The sequence below is a fragment of the Rattus norvegicus genome, chromosome 3 (genome assembly GCF_036323735.1).
Source record: "Rattus norvegicus strain BN/NHsdMcwi chromosome 3, GRCr8, whole genome shotgun sequence".
In the NCBI taxonomy this organism is placed as follows: Eukaryota; Metazoa; Chordata; class Mammalia; order Rodentia; family Muridae; genus Rattus; species Rattus norvegicus.
Genome location: NC_086021.1, coordinates 137,572,319 through 137,588,896, shown reverse-complemented (window position 1 = coordinate 137,588,896; position 16,578 = coordinate 137,572,319). Strand labels below are relative to the sequence as shown.

The 16,578-nt window shown below is 43.8% G+C and overlaps 1 long non-coding RNA gene across 2 annotated transcripts; it reads right to left on the bottom strand.

Annotated features, from left to right (window-relative positions):
• Nucleotides 1-7,786: 7,786 nt before the first annotated feature.
• LOC134486443 (uncharacterized) lies at nt 7,787-10,107 on the bottom strand. Of its 2 annotated transcripts, none has more exons than XR_010065388.1 (2): nt 9,451-10,107; nt 7,787-8,042 (listed from the first exon to the last, which is right to left on the bottom strand). It is a non-coding gene; the product is annotated as an uncharacterized LOC134486443 (long non-coding RNA). The 2 variants fall into 2 exon arrangements; XR_010065389.1 differs by having other exon boundaries at nt 9,293-9,461.
• Nucleotides 10,108-16,578: the final 6,471 nt, after the last annotated feature.

The window sequence follows — 16,578 nt, the reverse complement described above, 5'->3', positions numbered from 1 at the left end:
GGGCTGGCAGGCAAGCATGTGTGAGCTCAGCAACAGACATGTGTGAAGTGGCTTGAGACCGCCACATCTCAGGAACATGGCGGTATAATGCTCAGGGTCGCTTTTTTTCTTTTTTACTGAGACACAGACTTTATTAAGATTTTCACGTGTAATAGAGCACAGTTTCCATTGCATCCAAGTAGCAATCAGGAATGGCAGCATGTCGTTTTGTAGCAACTGACACTGTGGCTTTTTAATTTTGGTTTGCAGAAACCTTATCCTCAATTAAATCTAGTCATGCTTTTGAAAAACGCTTTAGGTCACTCCGAGCCTGGCAATTAACATTTGGCATAAACAATGGTAAAACCACCACAATAGATACAAATACAGCCTCATAGGCGGTATTTGTATCACAGCAAAGGGAACGGTAGCCCGTCAATAGTAACCGGTTAACAGAGGAATTCAGTGAAGACATCTGGAAGCTTTGATTCCCAGCCCTGACAGTTCTCAAAGTGGCAACAATGTCTACAGTGCAGTTCACAGCCGAGAAGTACAGCATGAGCAGCCCATTTGAGTTAGTGTGTCACAGCCTTCTGAGTTATCAACAACACCTCAGAATAAAAAATATTCAAGTTGTATTTCTCATACAACCTTCTGTGCTTCCTGAAGGGTGTTAAATGGATTTAATGGAGGCAGTAGTTTCCCCTAAGGTGAATTATTTTTAGCATTTTTATAGTTGTATAGACCTAAAGACTCTCAGAATTATCAGTGACGAGTGTGGGAACATTCCCACTTATCGTAATATCATATACTTGACTCACAATGTCATTCTGTCAATTTACCTGAAATTAAGTTTTAGTCTTGTAACGAATGCATAAGAATGGTATAATAAATAACCGATACACTGGAGTAGACGCAGCTACAAATGACAGTTATGGGGGCGGGGGCCCACACTCACGCCACTGGAAGTTTGAGCGTCTGCATGTTTGAACTTACAGAAATACTGACGTGCATACACACCTGTCTACTTTAGTCTGGTGTCTTCAGAAACCCAAGATATGGTCCCCATTTATCCAAGAAAAAAAAACGTGTAGCTCGTAGTTTCTCCTTTGAAAGTAATGAAATAATTCCAAGACTTTTAATAACCAGAATTTAGAAAAGAACAGTTTTAGTTAGAAATTGATTAAGTGTATAGAGATGAGTGAATGAATGACTCGAATAGATCGCAAAGAGAGATCAAACTAGAATCCAGATGAAAAGTGATTTTAAGGAGAAGCACAGGGGTTGCTGGCAGGGACTACCAGTGGCTAGGATGTGGTTTCCTACATAAAGGGCCTTCCATGGGCGCTAACAGATGTTTCCCTGGAGTGGAGGTAAAGGTGGTTTCGCTGTTTCATCCCTTCTAATGTTCAATATTTATGTCAGTTTGTTTAGCAGTAGCTTTGTACTGTTGGGGCTCAGAGCTCAGAGCTGGCTCAGTAACATATCAATGCCATCTTGGAGTTGGTTCATTAGCATATGAAAGCCTGTCTTGGGCTTGGCTCACACCTGAGCTGTCTCCGCTGGATCCTTATCTGATATGCCTATCAGAGCTTGCCCTGGAGCTTGGTGCCACTCTGAGCTGTCAGGTGGCAGGCTCCTGTCTTGCATGCCCTAAATTATTCTAAGTCACGCGAAATGGTTTTCAAGTTCTACAAAATGCTTTCACTTATGTTCCTAACAGCCACAAATCAAGTCTTTTCTAAGTCTTAAAAAAATACCTTTTGAGATCATAATGCAATAAACATAGAAATCAAAAGCAAGAAAAACCAAGAAAACCACAGATACATGGAAGTGGGACAATATGTTTTGTTTTGTTTTGTTTTAAATGGGTGATTTGTCTACATGTATGTCTGGGAAATGCATGTGTGCCTGGTTCCTGAGGAAGCCAAAAGATCCCTTGTAACTGGAGTCACAGGTAGCCAGCCATGAGCTCCCACGTAGGTGCTAGGAGTTGATCCCAGGGCCTCTAGATAGGCAGCCAGAGCTCTTAATCACTGAACTGTTTCTCCAGCCCCATGGACAAAATATTCTTGAATGAACAGCAGATAGTTAAAGAAATCAGACAAGAAATTTTAAAAATCCAATAATCCAATGAAACTGACAGCACAGAGCAAGGCAGTTCCAGGGGAGAGGTTGCAGTTTTCAGCACTAACAGTAGGGGAATCCGAGCGATCGCAAACGACCTGATAATAAACCTCTAGGTCCAGGAGAAACTAAGAACAACCCAAACACAGAAGTACCAATGGCAAGAAATAATAAAAACCACAGCGGATGTTCACGAAACAAACTAAAAAAAATATTTCAAATTTATCCAATAAGGAGATTTTTCTTTGAAAAAAAAAAGAATAATATTAACAAACACCTAACTTATCTACCCAAAATAAGACACAAAAACTCCAATTGATGAAATAGAGATCAAGAGGGGGGTTACTGGAGATTCATTCATTTAGATGAACAGAATCCTTAGGGAGTGATTTGGAAACTGAAAAGCCTAGATTAATCAATTCCCAGATACATTCAACCTACCAAAACCAAATCAAAAACATATAAGCAGCTTAGACCCATAGCTGTCAATGGAACTGATGCAGTGATGAAAAGACTCCCACAAAACAAACAAAGAAACAAAGTCAAATCATCCCTATTTATAAAAGGCTCCTTTACTGAGAAAGGTCCTAAGGACCCCACCAGAAAACCTGGACTTGTTAAACACTTTCAGCAAAATAAGAGAAGACAAAAATCACTTTGGAATATGTTAATGGCAAGTTCGCTGAGAAATAAATTAAGGAAAAAAATCATATTCACAATAGCTTAAACAAAAAGAACAAGAAGATCTAGACAAACTCCTAGGCTGCACCCAGTCGTGAAGTGAAGGGCCTCTACTAAACCTTTAAGAAACTGAAGAAGTCAAAGACACCAGAAGAGGTCAAGTCCTTCCATGCTCATGGATTGGATGAGTCAGCCATCTGGGGACACAGGAGATCTTGCCTCAAAGCACTCGCACGCGCATGGCACGCTCATGCACTCTCTCACACATGCGCCAATGAGGGACTCGTACGGGAAAAGGAGAAACTGACTCCCTTGAGTTGTCATCTGACAGCCACAAGAGCTCATGTGTATACCCCCAATTAAATGAATAATGTAATAATAAAGAAAATTCTTTAAAACTCACACTATTGAATAATCAAAGCAATGGTTGTATGAGAAACCTTATAGAAGTCCTCTGCGTTGTAAGAGCTGTGGTTTGAATGAGGATGTCCCCCATAGGCTCAGGTATATGAAGATTCATTCCCCTAATAGTGGCACTGTTGGGGAGGTTGTGGAACCTTTAGGAGGCAGAGTCTTGCTGAAGGAAATGTTTCACTAGGCACTGGTGGCTTTTGGGAGATTGCAGTGTCTTCCCACTTGTAGTCTGCTGTTTTCAGCAGGTTGGAAATGTTTCTCTTATCTTCCTGCTCAGGCTACTCTAAGCTCAAATAAACTCTTCTTTCTCTAAGTTCCCTGGTCATGGTAATCTGTCATACCAACAGAAAAGTAACTAATATAAGCTAATATATATGAGCATATTCCAATTTCACACATGTGTATACATATTTCATTTTGAATTGAGGTACTCTTTATGTGGAGATCATATTTTCCCCACAAGCCAGTGAGCAGCATTCCTCCATGGGCCCTGCTTCAGTTCGTACCTCCAGGTTTCTGCTTGAGTGCCTGCCCTGATTTCCCTTAACGAAGGATGTGGATTTGAAATCTGAAGTCAGATAAAGCCTTTCCTCCCATGAGTTACTTTGGATAATGCTGTTCATCACAGCCACAGAAAGCAAACTAGAACCAAAATTGGCAGGGAAGTGGGGTAGGCTACCGCTGTGACGGACCTGACCAGATTGTTTTGGGAGAGATTGTAGAAAGGGTTGGAACTTTGGGTTGGAAAAACTCTTCAGTTCTAAGAATGTAATGGGCTGTTATATGGAAGCTTATAAGCTAAGAATGTTGGAAGAAATGCAGGCGACAGAGGGGAACAAAGAATCGATTGGGTTGTTTGTATGATGTTCTCCATTAAGAATCTGTGTGATTTGTAAAACCTGTCCTCTACTGAGATCCTGGATGCTGCTTAGCTGGGGCACAAAAGTTAACTGTGAATAGTAAGAGACCAGTATCACTGAGGGCAAATCTTCTGGGAAGTATTTCCTCAGGGTCAGCACGCAGATGCTGTCCAGAGGGGGCCAAGGCTGCACCTCAAGCTGTCAGCTGAACTTGTAATGTGCAAGTCCACCCCACAATATTGGCTTTAACAGCATGAAAGCTTGAGGAATGAACAGGTCCTAGAGAGATGCTAAAGCTCATCACAGAGCGTCTGAGTTCCAAAAGAGAGGCCATTAGTGAGGAAGGTACAGCCTTGGATGCAGTATAGACCCCAGGATACTGGAGATCCTAATACTGTAGGATGCCCACCAAAGACAGTGTCAGGTACCAGGGCAGAGCTGGGCTGAGCCTGTAAGAAGAACTTGGTGTGCTGTGATGGCCAAGTCGAAGAGGAGTTTTCGGATCTAGATCATGAGTCTCAGATGTTCAACGCTGAGTTACATTTTTGGGCTTTACTTGTTCCTATGTCCAAATTCTTTTGAAATAAGAAAGCATAAAACTTGATTTTTATTTTATAGGAGCCACGGCTAAGAGACTTTGAACATTTAAATAGACATTGAAATTCAAAGAATGGGTATTTAAAAAAAAAAAGTGAAACTTCTAAAGCCGTATTTGTTTTTAACCATAGTGATGTGAGTTATATTTGTGTGTCCAGTTGACAGAAGGATGGGGTCTCCTGGTTAGCTTCAGCTGTAAACTTGACGCAGCCCCGAGTTATCTGAGGGTGTCATCTGAAGGACTGCTCATGTCGTTATTGCTAGTTAATGTAGTGGGGTTCACCCCACTGTGGGCGTTGCCATCTCCAGGAAGGTGGGCTGGGCTAGATAAGAAAAGCAGATGGACGTGAGCCCGACAGCACGCCAGTAGACAGCACTCTATAGTCTGCTTCAGTTCCTGCTTGCAGGCTTCCTTCTTCAACCAACCTCCTTCGGAAGTTCCCACAAGTTCATTTTAGTCAGAGTGTTAATCGCAGCAACGGAGAAAACTAGAACAGGTAATAACCTGGAATTGTAAGGCAAATAAACCCTCCTTTTTTTGTGAGAATATTTGTATCATGACATCAGAAACGAAACTGGGACTTCTTGTTGTCCCCTACCAGAAAGATCATAAACCTAAATATAGACCTTATTTTCCAGGCTCTCTTTGTCTAGGGATGGTCATATACCGTAGCTTTGGTTGAGTGGTAGTTGGCTGGGTGAAGTTTGATAGTGAGTTCTGAGAAAAGTTTTTTTTTTCACCTGATGAAATGAGACGGATTCAACACATCTCTCAAAACGACAAAATCTGAAACGCTGGTAACACCACACACCCTGTATTGGAAATGTGAGAGATGTGCTGTATTTTCCATCGAAGGCTTCAATAAGACAAAAAAAAATATTTTTTTCACTTAAAAATATTGTAGAGAAGCCACTTGGAAGAAATTCAAATCTCTCCAGGGTCAGCTGTAAGAGCTAAAGTTGTGTTTCAAGTGTTTTAGTTGTAATTACTACGCTTCCGGCTTCCAAGAGCCATGAAAGAAAAATGCCTGCAACCTGGAAGCCCCTTGCCCAAGGCAGAGACTTCCTGAAATGTTGGGGGCTGTTGTTTATGGAAGAAAACAAGCCAACCTAACCACGGGGATGTGTTGGTCAAATATAGGTGGGAAGTATGTAGGCAGGAAGTACATCAGGATAGATGCTTGCCCCTGATTGGACACGATGAGAAATATGGCAGCCTTATGTGTTTACCTTTATAAGCCCCTGCAAAATGTGACTCGTAGACGTTTTCTGGGAACACCAGAATGGATCTGGCCAGAGTCTGCCATCCTGGCCAGTACTTAAAGCTTGCTTCAAAATTGTGGCATCAGTCTAACTCTTGACTAGTGAGTTTAACACAGCCCTTCAGGAAATCAAAATACGTGCTCAAGATTGCACAAGGGTCTAAAGACTGCATTCTGCTTACCGGCTGCTTATTCTCCTGTCCTGTAAGAATGTAAGACTGAGGCTCGAACCACTCAGAATGAAGCCAAGCACTCTGGATTAAAGCAACTTTAATTCCCAGTTGCTTGGGAAATAAAAGAAGGAAAAAAAAAGCAGGTCCCTCGCCACTCCCCAAATGTGTGTGCTTCCCCGCTCAGTTTGGCATTGATTTGTCCTGACTATGGAGTCTCCTGCAGAAGTAAACAGTTTCTGCCTTACCTAAATGTTTAAATTATATAGTCATTCTCCTGGGACTCCAAACCCATTTCTAATACTTGAAGCTAATTCACCGATGGAGTTGAAGAGCTTGGCAATTTCAAACAAAACTTATATAACCTTACAATTGTGTCCACACAAAACTCTGCCCATTGAACTGGTCCTGTGTGCCTAAAATGCCTATGATGTTAGTACTAACATCAGGAGGCTGAAGCAGGGGGATTATGAGCCTGAGATCACCCTTAGCTCCACCGCAAGACTGTTTAGAAAACAAAAACACAAAAAACACAAGCCAGCAAAATAAAATCTCATGCACATAGATGTTTCTAGCACAGTTTACCCATAATTGCAGAAACTTGGAAGCAATCAAGATGTTTTTCATTTCACTGGGCACATGGTAAATACGCCATTTGGAAAGCTGCAGGAGGCATGAGGTTTAGCTCCTGGACTCTTTAAGATGATGTAAATCAGTGACATTTCCTGAAGCATCAGATCAGAAAGCCACACCTGGTAGTATAGAGCGGCAGTTCCAGCTACCCAGTAGGCTGAAACAGAATTGCAAGTTGGAGGGCCACCAGGGTAACTTAGTAACACGGTCTCAAAACACAAAGTAAACGAATCCTGAAGTGGTAGAACGCTTGTTTAGCACGTGTGTAGCAGTAGGTGTAATCCTGAGTTCAGAAAGTCAGAGGAAGGGGATGGGGGTGGCTAGACAAAAGGCCAGACAAGGCCATTGAATTTGAGAATGAAAGGAGGTAACTGATCGTAACACAGTTTCTAGCACAGCATTCAGTAACTGTTAGCTGCCATGTGAAAGTCACTATTATCAGGACTTCTTGGCTGGATCTTCTCTTACCTTCAATTTCCTACGCCTGTATGATATAGCAGGCATTAAAAAGACCACGGAAAAGACAGCTGTCTCTTGTGAGCTATCAAGCCCATAGGCATGATGATGGTAGGTTGCCGTTTTGTTTTTTTAAGGCAAGGTTAGTTTGGCTTATGTTTCTACACCTATAGTTGTTTTTTTTTTAAGTTTTGTTGTTTTGTGGGTACTTGCTATGTAACAGGTAACTATGAATCGATCCTTCAAGAGCATTATCTCACTTAATCATTGCAACAGGCTTATGGGGCTTTTGTTTGTTTGTTTTAGAGACGAATAGTCTCCGATATTCTTCTCAGGTCACACCACAAGTCAAATGCCACAGTGTCAACCACCTCTGGGAACTATTACTAATCCTCTACCTAGTAGCTTAATCTTAGGATAAATAGACTTTGCTCTCTAGTGAGTGAAGGGCTCCTGAAGAACAAAACCAGACGCTCTTGATTCAGTTAAGGGAAGAGGAAATTTCAGGAAGGGCATGGCTGGGTAACCCCACCCTCCTCAGACTGCAGTAACATTGTTTTAGATTAGCTGCTAGCTGGACTAGAAGGCTTTAAAGGATAAAGCCATGTTCCTCGGTGGTTTTTATTTGTGGTAGAAACAGTTTCACTGTACCCTCAAGCACATTGGTGTTTCATTTACTAGAGATTAGAGTACACATCAGGAAACTTCCTCTCCAATCTCAGAATCGCACAGCACCAGCGCCTGTCAGGGTCTCAGCAGCTGCCGCTTGCTCCCGCTGTTCCTGATGAGGAGATCATTTTTGCTGAATTCACCACCTCACCTGTAGAGGCTACAGACAGCTAATCTCCTTTGTATAGAGAACCCTAAGGATGGGTGAGGAAACAGTAGAACCTATTCAGTTTCACACAACAGAATCAGTTGCTCAAATTCCACCCGCCTCACAGTCCAGACATTTTAAGGTCACTCTTTCAGCTATGTTAAAGTCTAAGATTCAATGTAAGCAAACATTCCTGCAATCCGGTAAGGGGCTGAAAGTTCTGGTGGTGGCAAGGGGGAAAAAAGCAATTCTTTCTTGCTTTATAAGGAAGGCAACAGTGATAACAATTTGATAGGTGTCCTGATTAGGCTTTTGATTGCTGTGAGACACCATGACCAAAAGCAGGTTGGGGAGGCAAGGGTCTCTTGGGCTTAAGTCTCCACATCATAATCCATCATTGAAGGAAGTTAAGACGGAAATTAAAACAGGCAGGAGATGACGCAGAGAATGTGGAGGGGTGCTGTTTACTGACTTGCTCCTCATGGAGTGCTCAGCCTGATTTCTTATAGAACCCAGCACCACCAGGCCAGGGATAAGCACTACCTACCCACCATGGTCTGGAGTCTCCTCCAACCACTGCCAAGAAAATGCCTTACAGTGGGATCTTACAGAAGTTCCCTCCTTTCCAGTGACTCTCGCTTGTGTCAACTGACATAAAACTAGCCAGCACAAAAATGTAATAATGCAGTACTTAAATAGCATTTACTGTGGGCCTGGTGTTGCTCTAAGGAATTTATAATGCTGTCGTAATTGTGTTAAGGATACTATTAGCCTTAGTTTTCAAAGGGGCAAGGTTAATTTGAAGTGTAGAGGGGCTAAGTGACTTGTTCACAGGAATCTAGAAGCAACAAACATTTACTGAGTACTTGTCGTGCTCCAGAAGTTAAGTCCAGAAAGTATATACTCCATCCCATTACCTTGTTTAATACTCAAAATAGCCTTAAGATAGTATTGTTGCCATTCCTTTTGGATAAAGCCTGAACCCAGAGTCCAGACCTTTAATCACACACTAGGTCACCAAGAGCAGGGGAACAGATACAGACTAAGAGTGAGTGGACTGGGAATTGCATAGACCTCAGTGAAGGTGCCAGGATTGTAGCCCAGAGCTCAAGGCAGAATGCTGTGCCTTCGAGCCACTGCCCTCTGCTGTTCGTGAGGTTCGCCCATGCACTGTGCCCGCCGCACCTGAGCCATCGCCTCCCGCGTGAGCCACCCTAACCAGGGGAGGAAACGCAGCCAGCTCTGACACCCGTCTCCGGGACTCAAGTACTTCCCCACACCCGCAGCCTTACGCACATCCCTCCTTCCTCAACAAGCTATGAACCCTCGCCTGGCCCTAGCAACCCATATTCAGTTGCCATGGTGAAGGATGTGCGAGGAGCCGGAACAGGCGGGGCCATGACCCGAGGACCCTCGAAGGGTCAGTAAAGCCAACTGAGAGGCTTTTGAGTTACCATGGTGACGCAAGCTCCTACAGGCGCGGGAAGGCGCTCTCGGGTAGCAGTCTGTTCTCTTAAAGGGGCCGAGAAAACTTGGCCTCGTCCTGGAGTAGCCATGGTGACGCCAGAGTAGCGCCGAGAGAGGCGGGGGTCCGCAGCCCTAAGGGTCGAGCACGTGCCGGGTTTGATATTCTGTCTACTGTTCCTAGGAAGGTTCCCGGCTTTATCATAACCCCACCAACGACAAAAAGAGTCTTGATGGGTCAGCGACTCTTACTGGGCTCTGTCAATTCCAAGTTGGATCTACTTGGAGCTGCCCAGTATTAGTTCACATCTGTCAGTGCCTGCAAACCTCCTGTTGCCATAGTGATGCGGGATCCTAGGAGGTGCACTTTGCTTGCCCTTGCTTATGAGTTGGAGAATCCCATGAAACCATTGCACAGGGTCTCTGCTAACACCCAGGACTGGGCTTGTGGAAGACAGACTGATGCTTCCCGGACCATTCCTGGCTTTACTCTGTCAGTGGATATGCAACAGTGTAATAGGTGAACCGAACCCTGACACTGCGGAAATACTGACCGTTAAGGACGCTTAGTTTTATAGATATCCCACAAAGTAATGTCTCCCAACTCTTATTACATGTTGACCTGGTACTACTATTATATGTTGTACCGTTTCATGGGTGTTGGGGGGAGGGGTTGCATGTGCAATTTTCTCTCTAGAGTAATTATCCAAAACTAAATTTACTTTGTCAAAAGACAAATGCAGGGGTTTTGTTGTTTTGAGACAAGATCTTACTGTGTAGCCCTCGCTGGCCTCGAATGTGCTATGTAGAACCCTTTGGCTTTGGACTCACAGAGATCTACCTGCCTTCACCACCACAATGATGAGATAGATTAAAGGAGTGAGCCACCAAACCAGACGATAAATGCAGTTTTAATATTTGTGGATATGGCTAACTTGTTCTACAATGACAGCAAATTTTATACCCTCCCAAATTAGAATCCAATACTTTCAGTTAGGATTATGATAGTGATGAACTATTTTAAGACTTTTCTAGAACCAATGCTATTAATATATTTAATGCTTTTTTAAGAGAGGGGGGAGGGAGGGAGAGAGAGACAGACAGACAGACAGAGAGAGAGAGAGAGAGAGAGAGATATTTTATGTGAAAACACTGTTGCTCTCTTCAGACACACCAGAAGAGGGCATCAGATCCCATTACAGATGGTTGTGAGCCACCATGTGGTTGCTGGGAACTGAACTCAGGACCTCTGGAAAAGCAGTCAGTGCTCTTAACCACTGAGCCATCTCTCCAGCCTCCATTTAATGCTGTTTTGATCAGTTGTTATGCTACATTGCACTATCCAATTCTACTTATTTCATAATAAAGATTTTGTAAACTGAGTTACTTTGGTTTCTGTCATTAAGTTTCTGGCTACCATGTTACTGGAAACTAACAGACTAAGGCGCGACCCTGCCACTCAGAAGCTGGCCTGCCACAGCTGGACCAGGCTGTTCTCATCTTCCCCAAGAAGAGCATCACAGAAGTCCAACCGTGGGAAAACCTGCTTTGGGGACAAAGAAGCAGAACAAGCCTATTTGTAGCTTTGGCAAAGGCACAGACAGACCGACAGACAAAAATCTTGTCACTCACAAAATACTGAATATCTCCCCTACATGGAAAAATGAACGATTGCTACTTCTGTTACAAGTTTCAATGTTATCTCTGTTCCCGTTGACTATAGATTTGGATTTATGGAGATTCTCATAGAGATCCGATCTACAGCAAGCCTAGCTTCCATAGACCCTTTCCTTTCCAATTCAGCCAACCAAACTCAGGCTCAGTAGTGTTTTCCTAACACCAGTAAGTGAAGGTGCCACACAGTTCCCTCCTGGTGTTCACTCCAATACAACTAATGACTTCCTCAGTTTCTGGTGAAGAGGTTTTCGTGGTATCATGGTTAGCGAAACTGCCTTCAGCTACATGTACCATGTCCTGGTGGGCTTTGGTTAGGGGAGGCTGGTACAAGTTCCATTCTCTTCCGGGAAAAATTTGTAGGTCTAAAATCTGTGACTTGGCAGTCTTTTATAAATGTTTAACTAACTCTACACAGGTTGTTTTAATCTGTACTGACTATTTCCGTCAGTTGAGATTTCTCCCCATTGGTTTTTTTTCTTTCTGTTTGTTGAGTTTGTTTTACAATTTCCAATGTTGTTGTTGCTGTTTTGCTTGTCTTATGAGACAAGGTTTCTCTGTGTAGCCCTGGGCATCCTGGAACTCACTCTGTAGACCAGGCTGTCCTCAAACAGAGAGCCACCTGCCTCTGCCTCTCGAGCTGGGATTAAAGGGGGTTAAAGGGGAATAAAGGCACGGACTACCACAGCCCAGCTCCAGGAGCGTTCTTAAAATGTGAGTCTTCTGAGATAAAAACAAAAAGTTAGCAAATACAATCTTTTTGAAATTAAATTCATTCCCGTGTGTGTGTGTTTGTGTGTGTGTGTGTGTGTGTGTGTGTGTGTGTGTGTGTGTGTGTGTGTGTAGAGTGGTGGTGTGGGGGGTGAGTGTGTGTATGTGTGGTGGTGGTGGTAGTGGTGTGTGGGATGGTGGTGGTGTGGGGGGGTGTTGGTGGGCGGGTTCTGGTGGGGTGTGTATGTATTGTGTGTGGGGTGGTGGTGGTGTGTATGTGTGGTAGTGTGGGGGGTGTTGGAGGTGTGGGGAGGTTGTGGTGGTGTGTGTATGTGATATGTGTGGTATGTGGTGTGTGGGGGTGGGGGTGGGGGTGGGGGTGTGTGTTATGTGTGGTGGTAGTGGTGGTGTGTGGGTGTATGGGTGGTGGTGTGGGGTGTGTTGGGGTTGGGGTGGGAGATAGTGGTGGTGTGGGGGTGTGTATGTGGTGTGTGTAGTGGTGATGGTGGTATGTTGTGTGTGTCTGCATGCAGTGTTGCTTATGTCGAGATCTGAGGACTATTTATGTCCTTCTACCTTATGGTCTTGGTGACAGAACTCAGACCATCAGGCTGGACACCAACCTTTACCAACCAGGTGATCTGGTTAAATGAGCTCTATGTCCTCAGACAGGCTTGTGGTTTGAAGGAGAAATTCCCCATCAGGGTCCTGGGTTTGACACTTGGTCTGCAGCTCAGCACTGTTGGGAGGTAATGGAACCTTCAGAAGATAGAGCCTTGCTACAGCTTCTCTTCATGGGTGGAGATGATATAAACCCCTGCCTCCTGCTTCTGCCGCCAGACCGCCCTGTACTGTGGACCGCGCTCTCAAACTATGAGCCAAAATAAAGCTTTCCCCCTGAAGTCGTTTAAGTTTTTGTTCCCAACAGGAAGTAGCAAATATAGCAGCGTCATCCAGTATGACCCAGGCAGGGGGTGGGGATAATCTGCACAGGGATACACCAGAATAGTAGAAGGAACAGGTGAGGCCATAGTGGCCATCTAAAACCAAGGAGGGAGACCCAAGAGAAACTAAATGGCTACCATCTTGATCTTGGACTCCAGGCTCCTGGAATTGTGAAAAAGTAAACTTAATGTTGCTTAAGTCTCTCAGTCAACAATATTTTGTGATGGCAGCCCAAGACTATCACAATGTCCAAATAATAGGATACTTGGGAAATGGGTTGTAGGGCAACCATCTTGTGGAGAACAGTTACTTCAAGATATACCTGTACAAGTCCAAAACTTTGACATCGTGAAGAGCTTCACTTAATGCTCTCCCTTTGATTTGTGGAAGTTTCATTGTATCTAAATACTAACGCTGAGCTCTGGAAAGCCACTCTGATATCACCTTCGCAGGAGGGAAGGGGTATACTGAAGGTAAGCATCAGGTGGAGCAACGGCTACACGACACATTGTTTCTGTCCTTCACTTGTCTCTGTTATTTTAAATTGTTTCAATTTCATAGCTTTGAGATTCATTTCAGTGATTTTTGAACTCCTGTAGTATCTGTGTGGCATCACTTAAAACAGTGACTATCTTCACAAGTGATTTCATATGATGATATTTTAGAGGACAACTTAACCTTGCTGCCTGAGTTACTTTTCACATTACTGTTATAAAATGCCAGAAACCCGATCCAAAGCAACTTATAGAAGAGTTTATTTGGTTTATGATTCCAGAGGAATGGAGTCCTTGGTGGAGGACTTGGTGGAAAGTAACTGAGACAAAGCTGAACACAGTCAATCAAATTGTGTGTCGCTTTGGGTTGCTCTGAGGACAAGGCGGGGGACAAAATGGGTACAACATGCTCTGTATAACTGAACTTGGGGTGCTGGGGGACAGCATACGATGACAGGGACTGCCAGCAGTAGACCGGTATGGAGACATCTCAGTGGCCTGAGGCAGCTCCTTGAAAAAAAAAAAAAAAGGGTGGTGTCTGGGACCCTGAGAAGCAGGAGACACATCCCTCCAGGGGACCCGCCATCTGAAATAGGAGGCTGCCTACAGTAGACTGAGATGGAGACATCTCAGTAGCCCGCAGCAGCTCTTTGTAAAAAAAAAAAAAAAAAGTTGTTGCCATTTCTCCTAACCTTAGCCCTGGACAATGGCTGTATTTCATTTGTGTGTGACTGCTTTTCAGTTGGCCTTGGTGTGCATAATTATTCTATTATATCTGACTTTCCTACTTCTTTCTCCTTCTGCTCTGGTGAAATTCTGTGAAACTAGATGTTTTTTGATGTAATGATTCGAAAACAATTGGAAATTGAGGCACAGGGGCACAGCACAGCACAGCACAGCCCTAATGGCCCAGGTGCATGCTGTGTGTTCTCATCTTGGAAACAATGTAATAACTGCACAATAGTAGTTCCAGATTAATGCTTGACTTGCAAAGAAAGTTTGAAGAAATTATTAGAAAATGAATTAGAATATAAGAAATACTCAAGTTAATTAAAAAAAAAGAAAATGAATTAGAGCCAACATTGGGACCCCCAAGAAAGGAAAAAGTTATTGAAGTTAGGAAATAAGTTTTGCATAACATTTGAGAGTAGTTCCTGGATAAGGAAATATAGAATGCATAAAATTATATACTAGTAAAACTAAGTCAAAACACTGGGACTCTTATGAGAGTCATTGTGTGCAATGTAAAGGAACAGAAAACTAGTGGAACCACTGAGTTCAGGGTTAACCTGATTCTGGCCACTGCCTGGCAGCTTTGCCCATGTCATTTATCATTAGAGCTTCACAGGAAAATGCAGGTAGCTGACCTCGGAGCTCTGAGCTCTGAAGTACAATGAGTCAAAAGTTAAAGTTTACATAATGATAAGTTTGAAATTATTATTATTTTGGCCACAGGCCTGGGAATGTGGGAAGTTTGGAACTATGGTAATTCTTTTTTTTTTTTTAAGATTTATTTATTTATTTTATGTACAGCATTCTGCCTGCATATGTGACTGCAGGCCAGAAGAGGGCACCAGATCTCATTACAGGTGGTTGTGAGCCACCATGTGGTTGCTGGGAATTGAACTCATGACCTCTGGAAGAGCAGTCAGTGCTCTTAACCACTGAGTCATCTCTCCAGCCCACTATTGTAATTCTTAATTCTTTGTGGGATGTGGTTATTCTTTTGAATTTGATTTGGCAATGATTATACAATGTCTTTTTTCTATCTGCTTTTGTATTATCAATAAAAGACTGGGACAAGAGAAGGGCTAGAGAGTGAATGAGATGAGAAAGCAAATGAGAGAGCGAGTGAAGGAGAGAATGAGGAAGGGGGAGAGAGAGAGGGAGGGAGGGAGAGAGGGAAGGAGGGAGAGAGAGAGAGAGAGAGACAGAGAGAGAGACTTTAAGCCTTGAAATTGCCTGTCAGTTTGTACCCAGAGTAGTCTGAGTATATTTATTATGTGCCTTCCAGATGTCCCTGCTTCCAGTTGAGAATTCCGATCCTGTGTCGAGGCTGGACCCTGGCATTGGGGCTTAGTATTTTGAATGGATGTCCCTTGAGCTTGTTAAATGGATACAATAAACTGCTTCCTGGCTTCCACCTCTCCTTGGACTCAGCCTTACTGATGCACTGGCTAGGAAACACAACAGTGCTTTCATCTCCCTGGCACTGCGGTGCTAGCTTCCCTGGGCACCAAGAACAGATCCTTGCCGGGCACCAATGGACCACTCAATATGCAGGAGATTGGCCATTCTTGGGTCCAGGAATCTCTCTTAAAGTGTAATGGAACCCAGTCCCAGGAAGCAGGTCAGGGAACCTCTCCCAGTAGACTACAAGCAAGAACCTGGGTTCAATTGGTTTTGGATATCTGGTTAGCGTTCCTTTGGATGGAAAAGACGGTTGGTTGGTTGCCTTCTAAGGGCCCTTGCTATGTAAATGATCTGGGGAAACACAGCTCCACAGTGACTTCTAGGCAGAGGGCAAGGGATCTCAGTCGTATGGATGCGTGTGTCTGAATGAATGAATGAATGAATGAATGAATGAGTGGCAGCACCTGACTCTGGGGGAACTTTTTCCCTCCCTGAGAATTCCCATCCAAGTTTGGGTTTATATGAACCTGCCATATGCCAACGGGCTCCAGTGTGAAGCAAATGAAACCTACCCAAAACTCCCTCGCCCTTCCCTCTTCCCTCTTGTGTGTGAGCGCCACCTACTGGCACCAAATGAGAGAACAACAGAATAACCCTGCACCCTTAGACAAATTTCAAGAAAAGACATTGAGCAAATGTAAGGTCAAATGGAACTGTCTCGCAAAAGCATTCTGGGCCTCCTGTAAAATAGATTGCTCACCATTTGGGATGGGATGATTTCTGAGGAGTCATGAGAAAAAGGAAAGAGCCATCAGAATGTCCAAAGTTGTCCCAGTGGGTACAGGCCATCCCGGTCAATTCTCCTACACAGACTGATGACAGAATATGACTTTCTCTTGCCCCATCTCTCATGTGACCCCTGTGATGCTGACTCTCCATCTCACCTGTCTCTCTGTCTCCTCTCTCTATTTCTGTCTCTCTCTGACCACACCTCTCTTTCTCTCTCTCTCTCTCTCTCTCTCTCTCTCTCTCTCTCTCTCTCTCTCTCTCCTTAAAGAAAGCCTCTTTAAAGTGGAGCTTTAAGGTTATATTGGCCTGGGCAATGACTTCCTTAAATGCCCTTAATGCGGGGGAGGGGGGGAAGAGAGAGAGAGAGAGAGA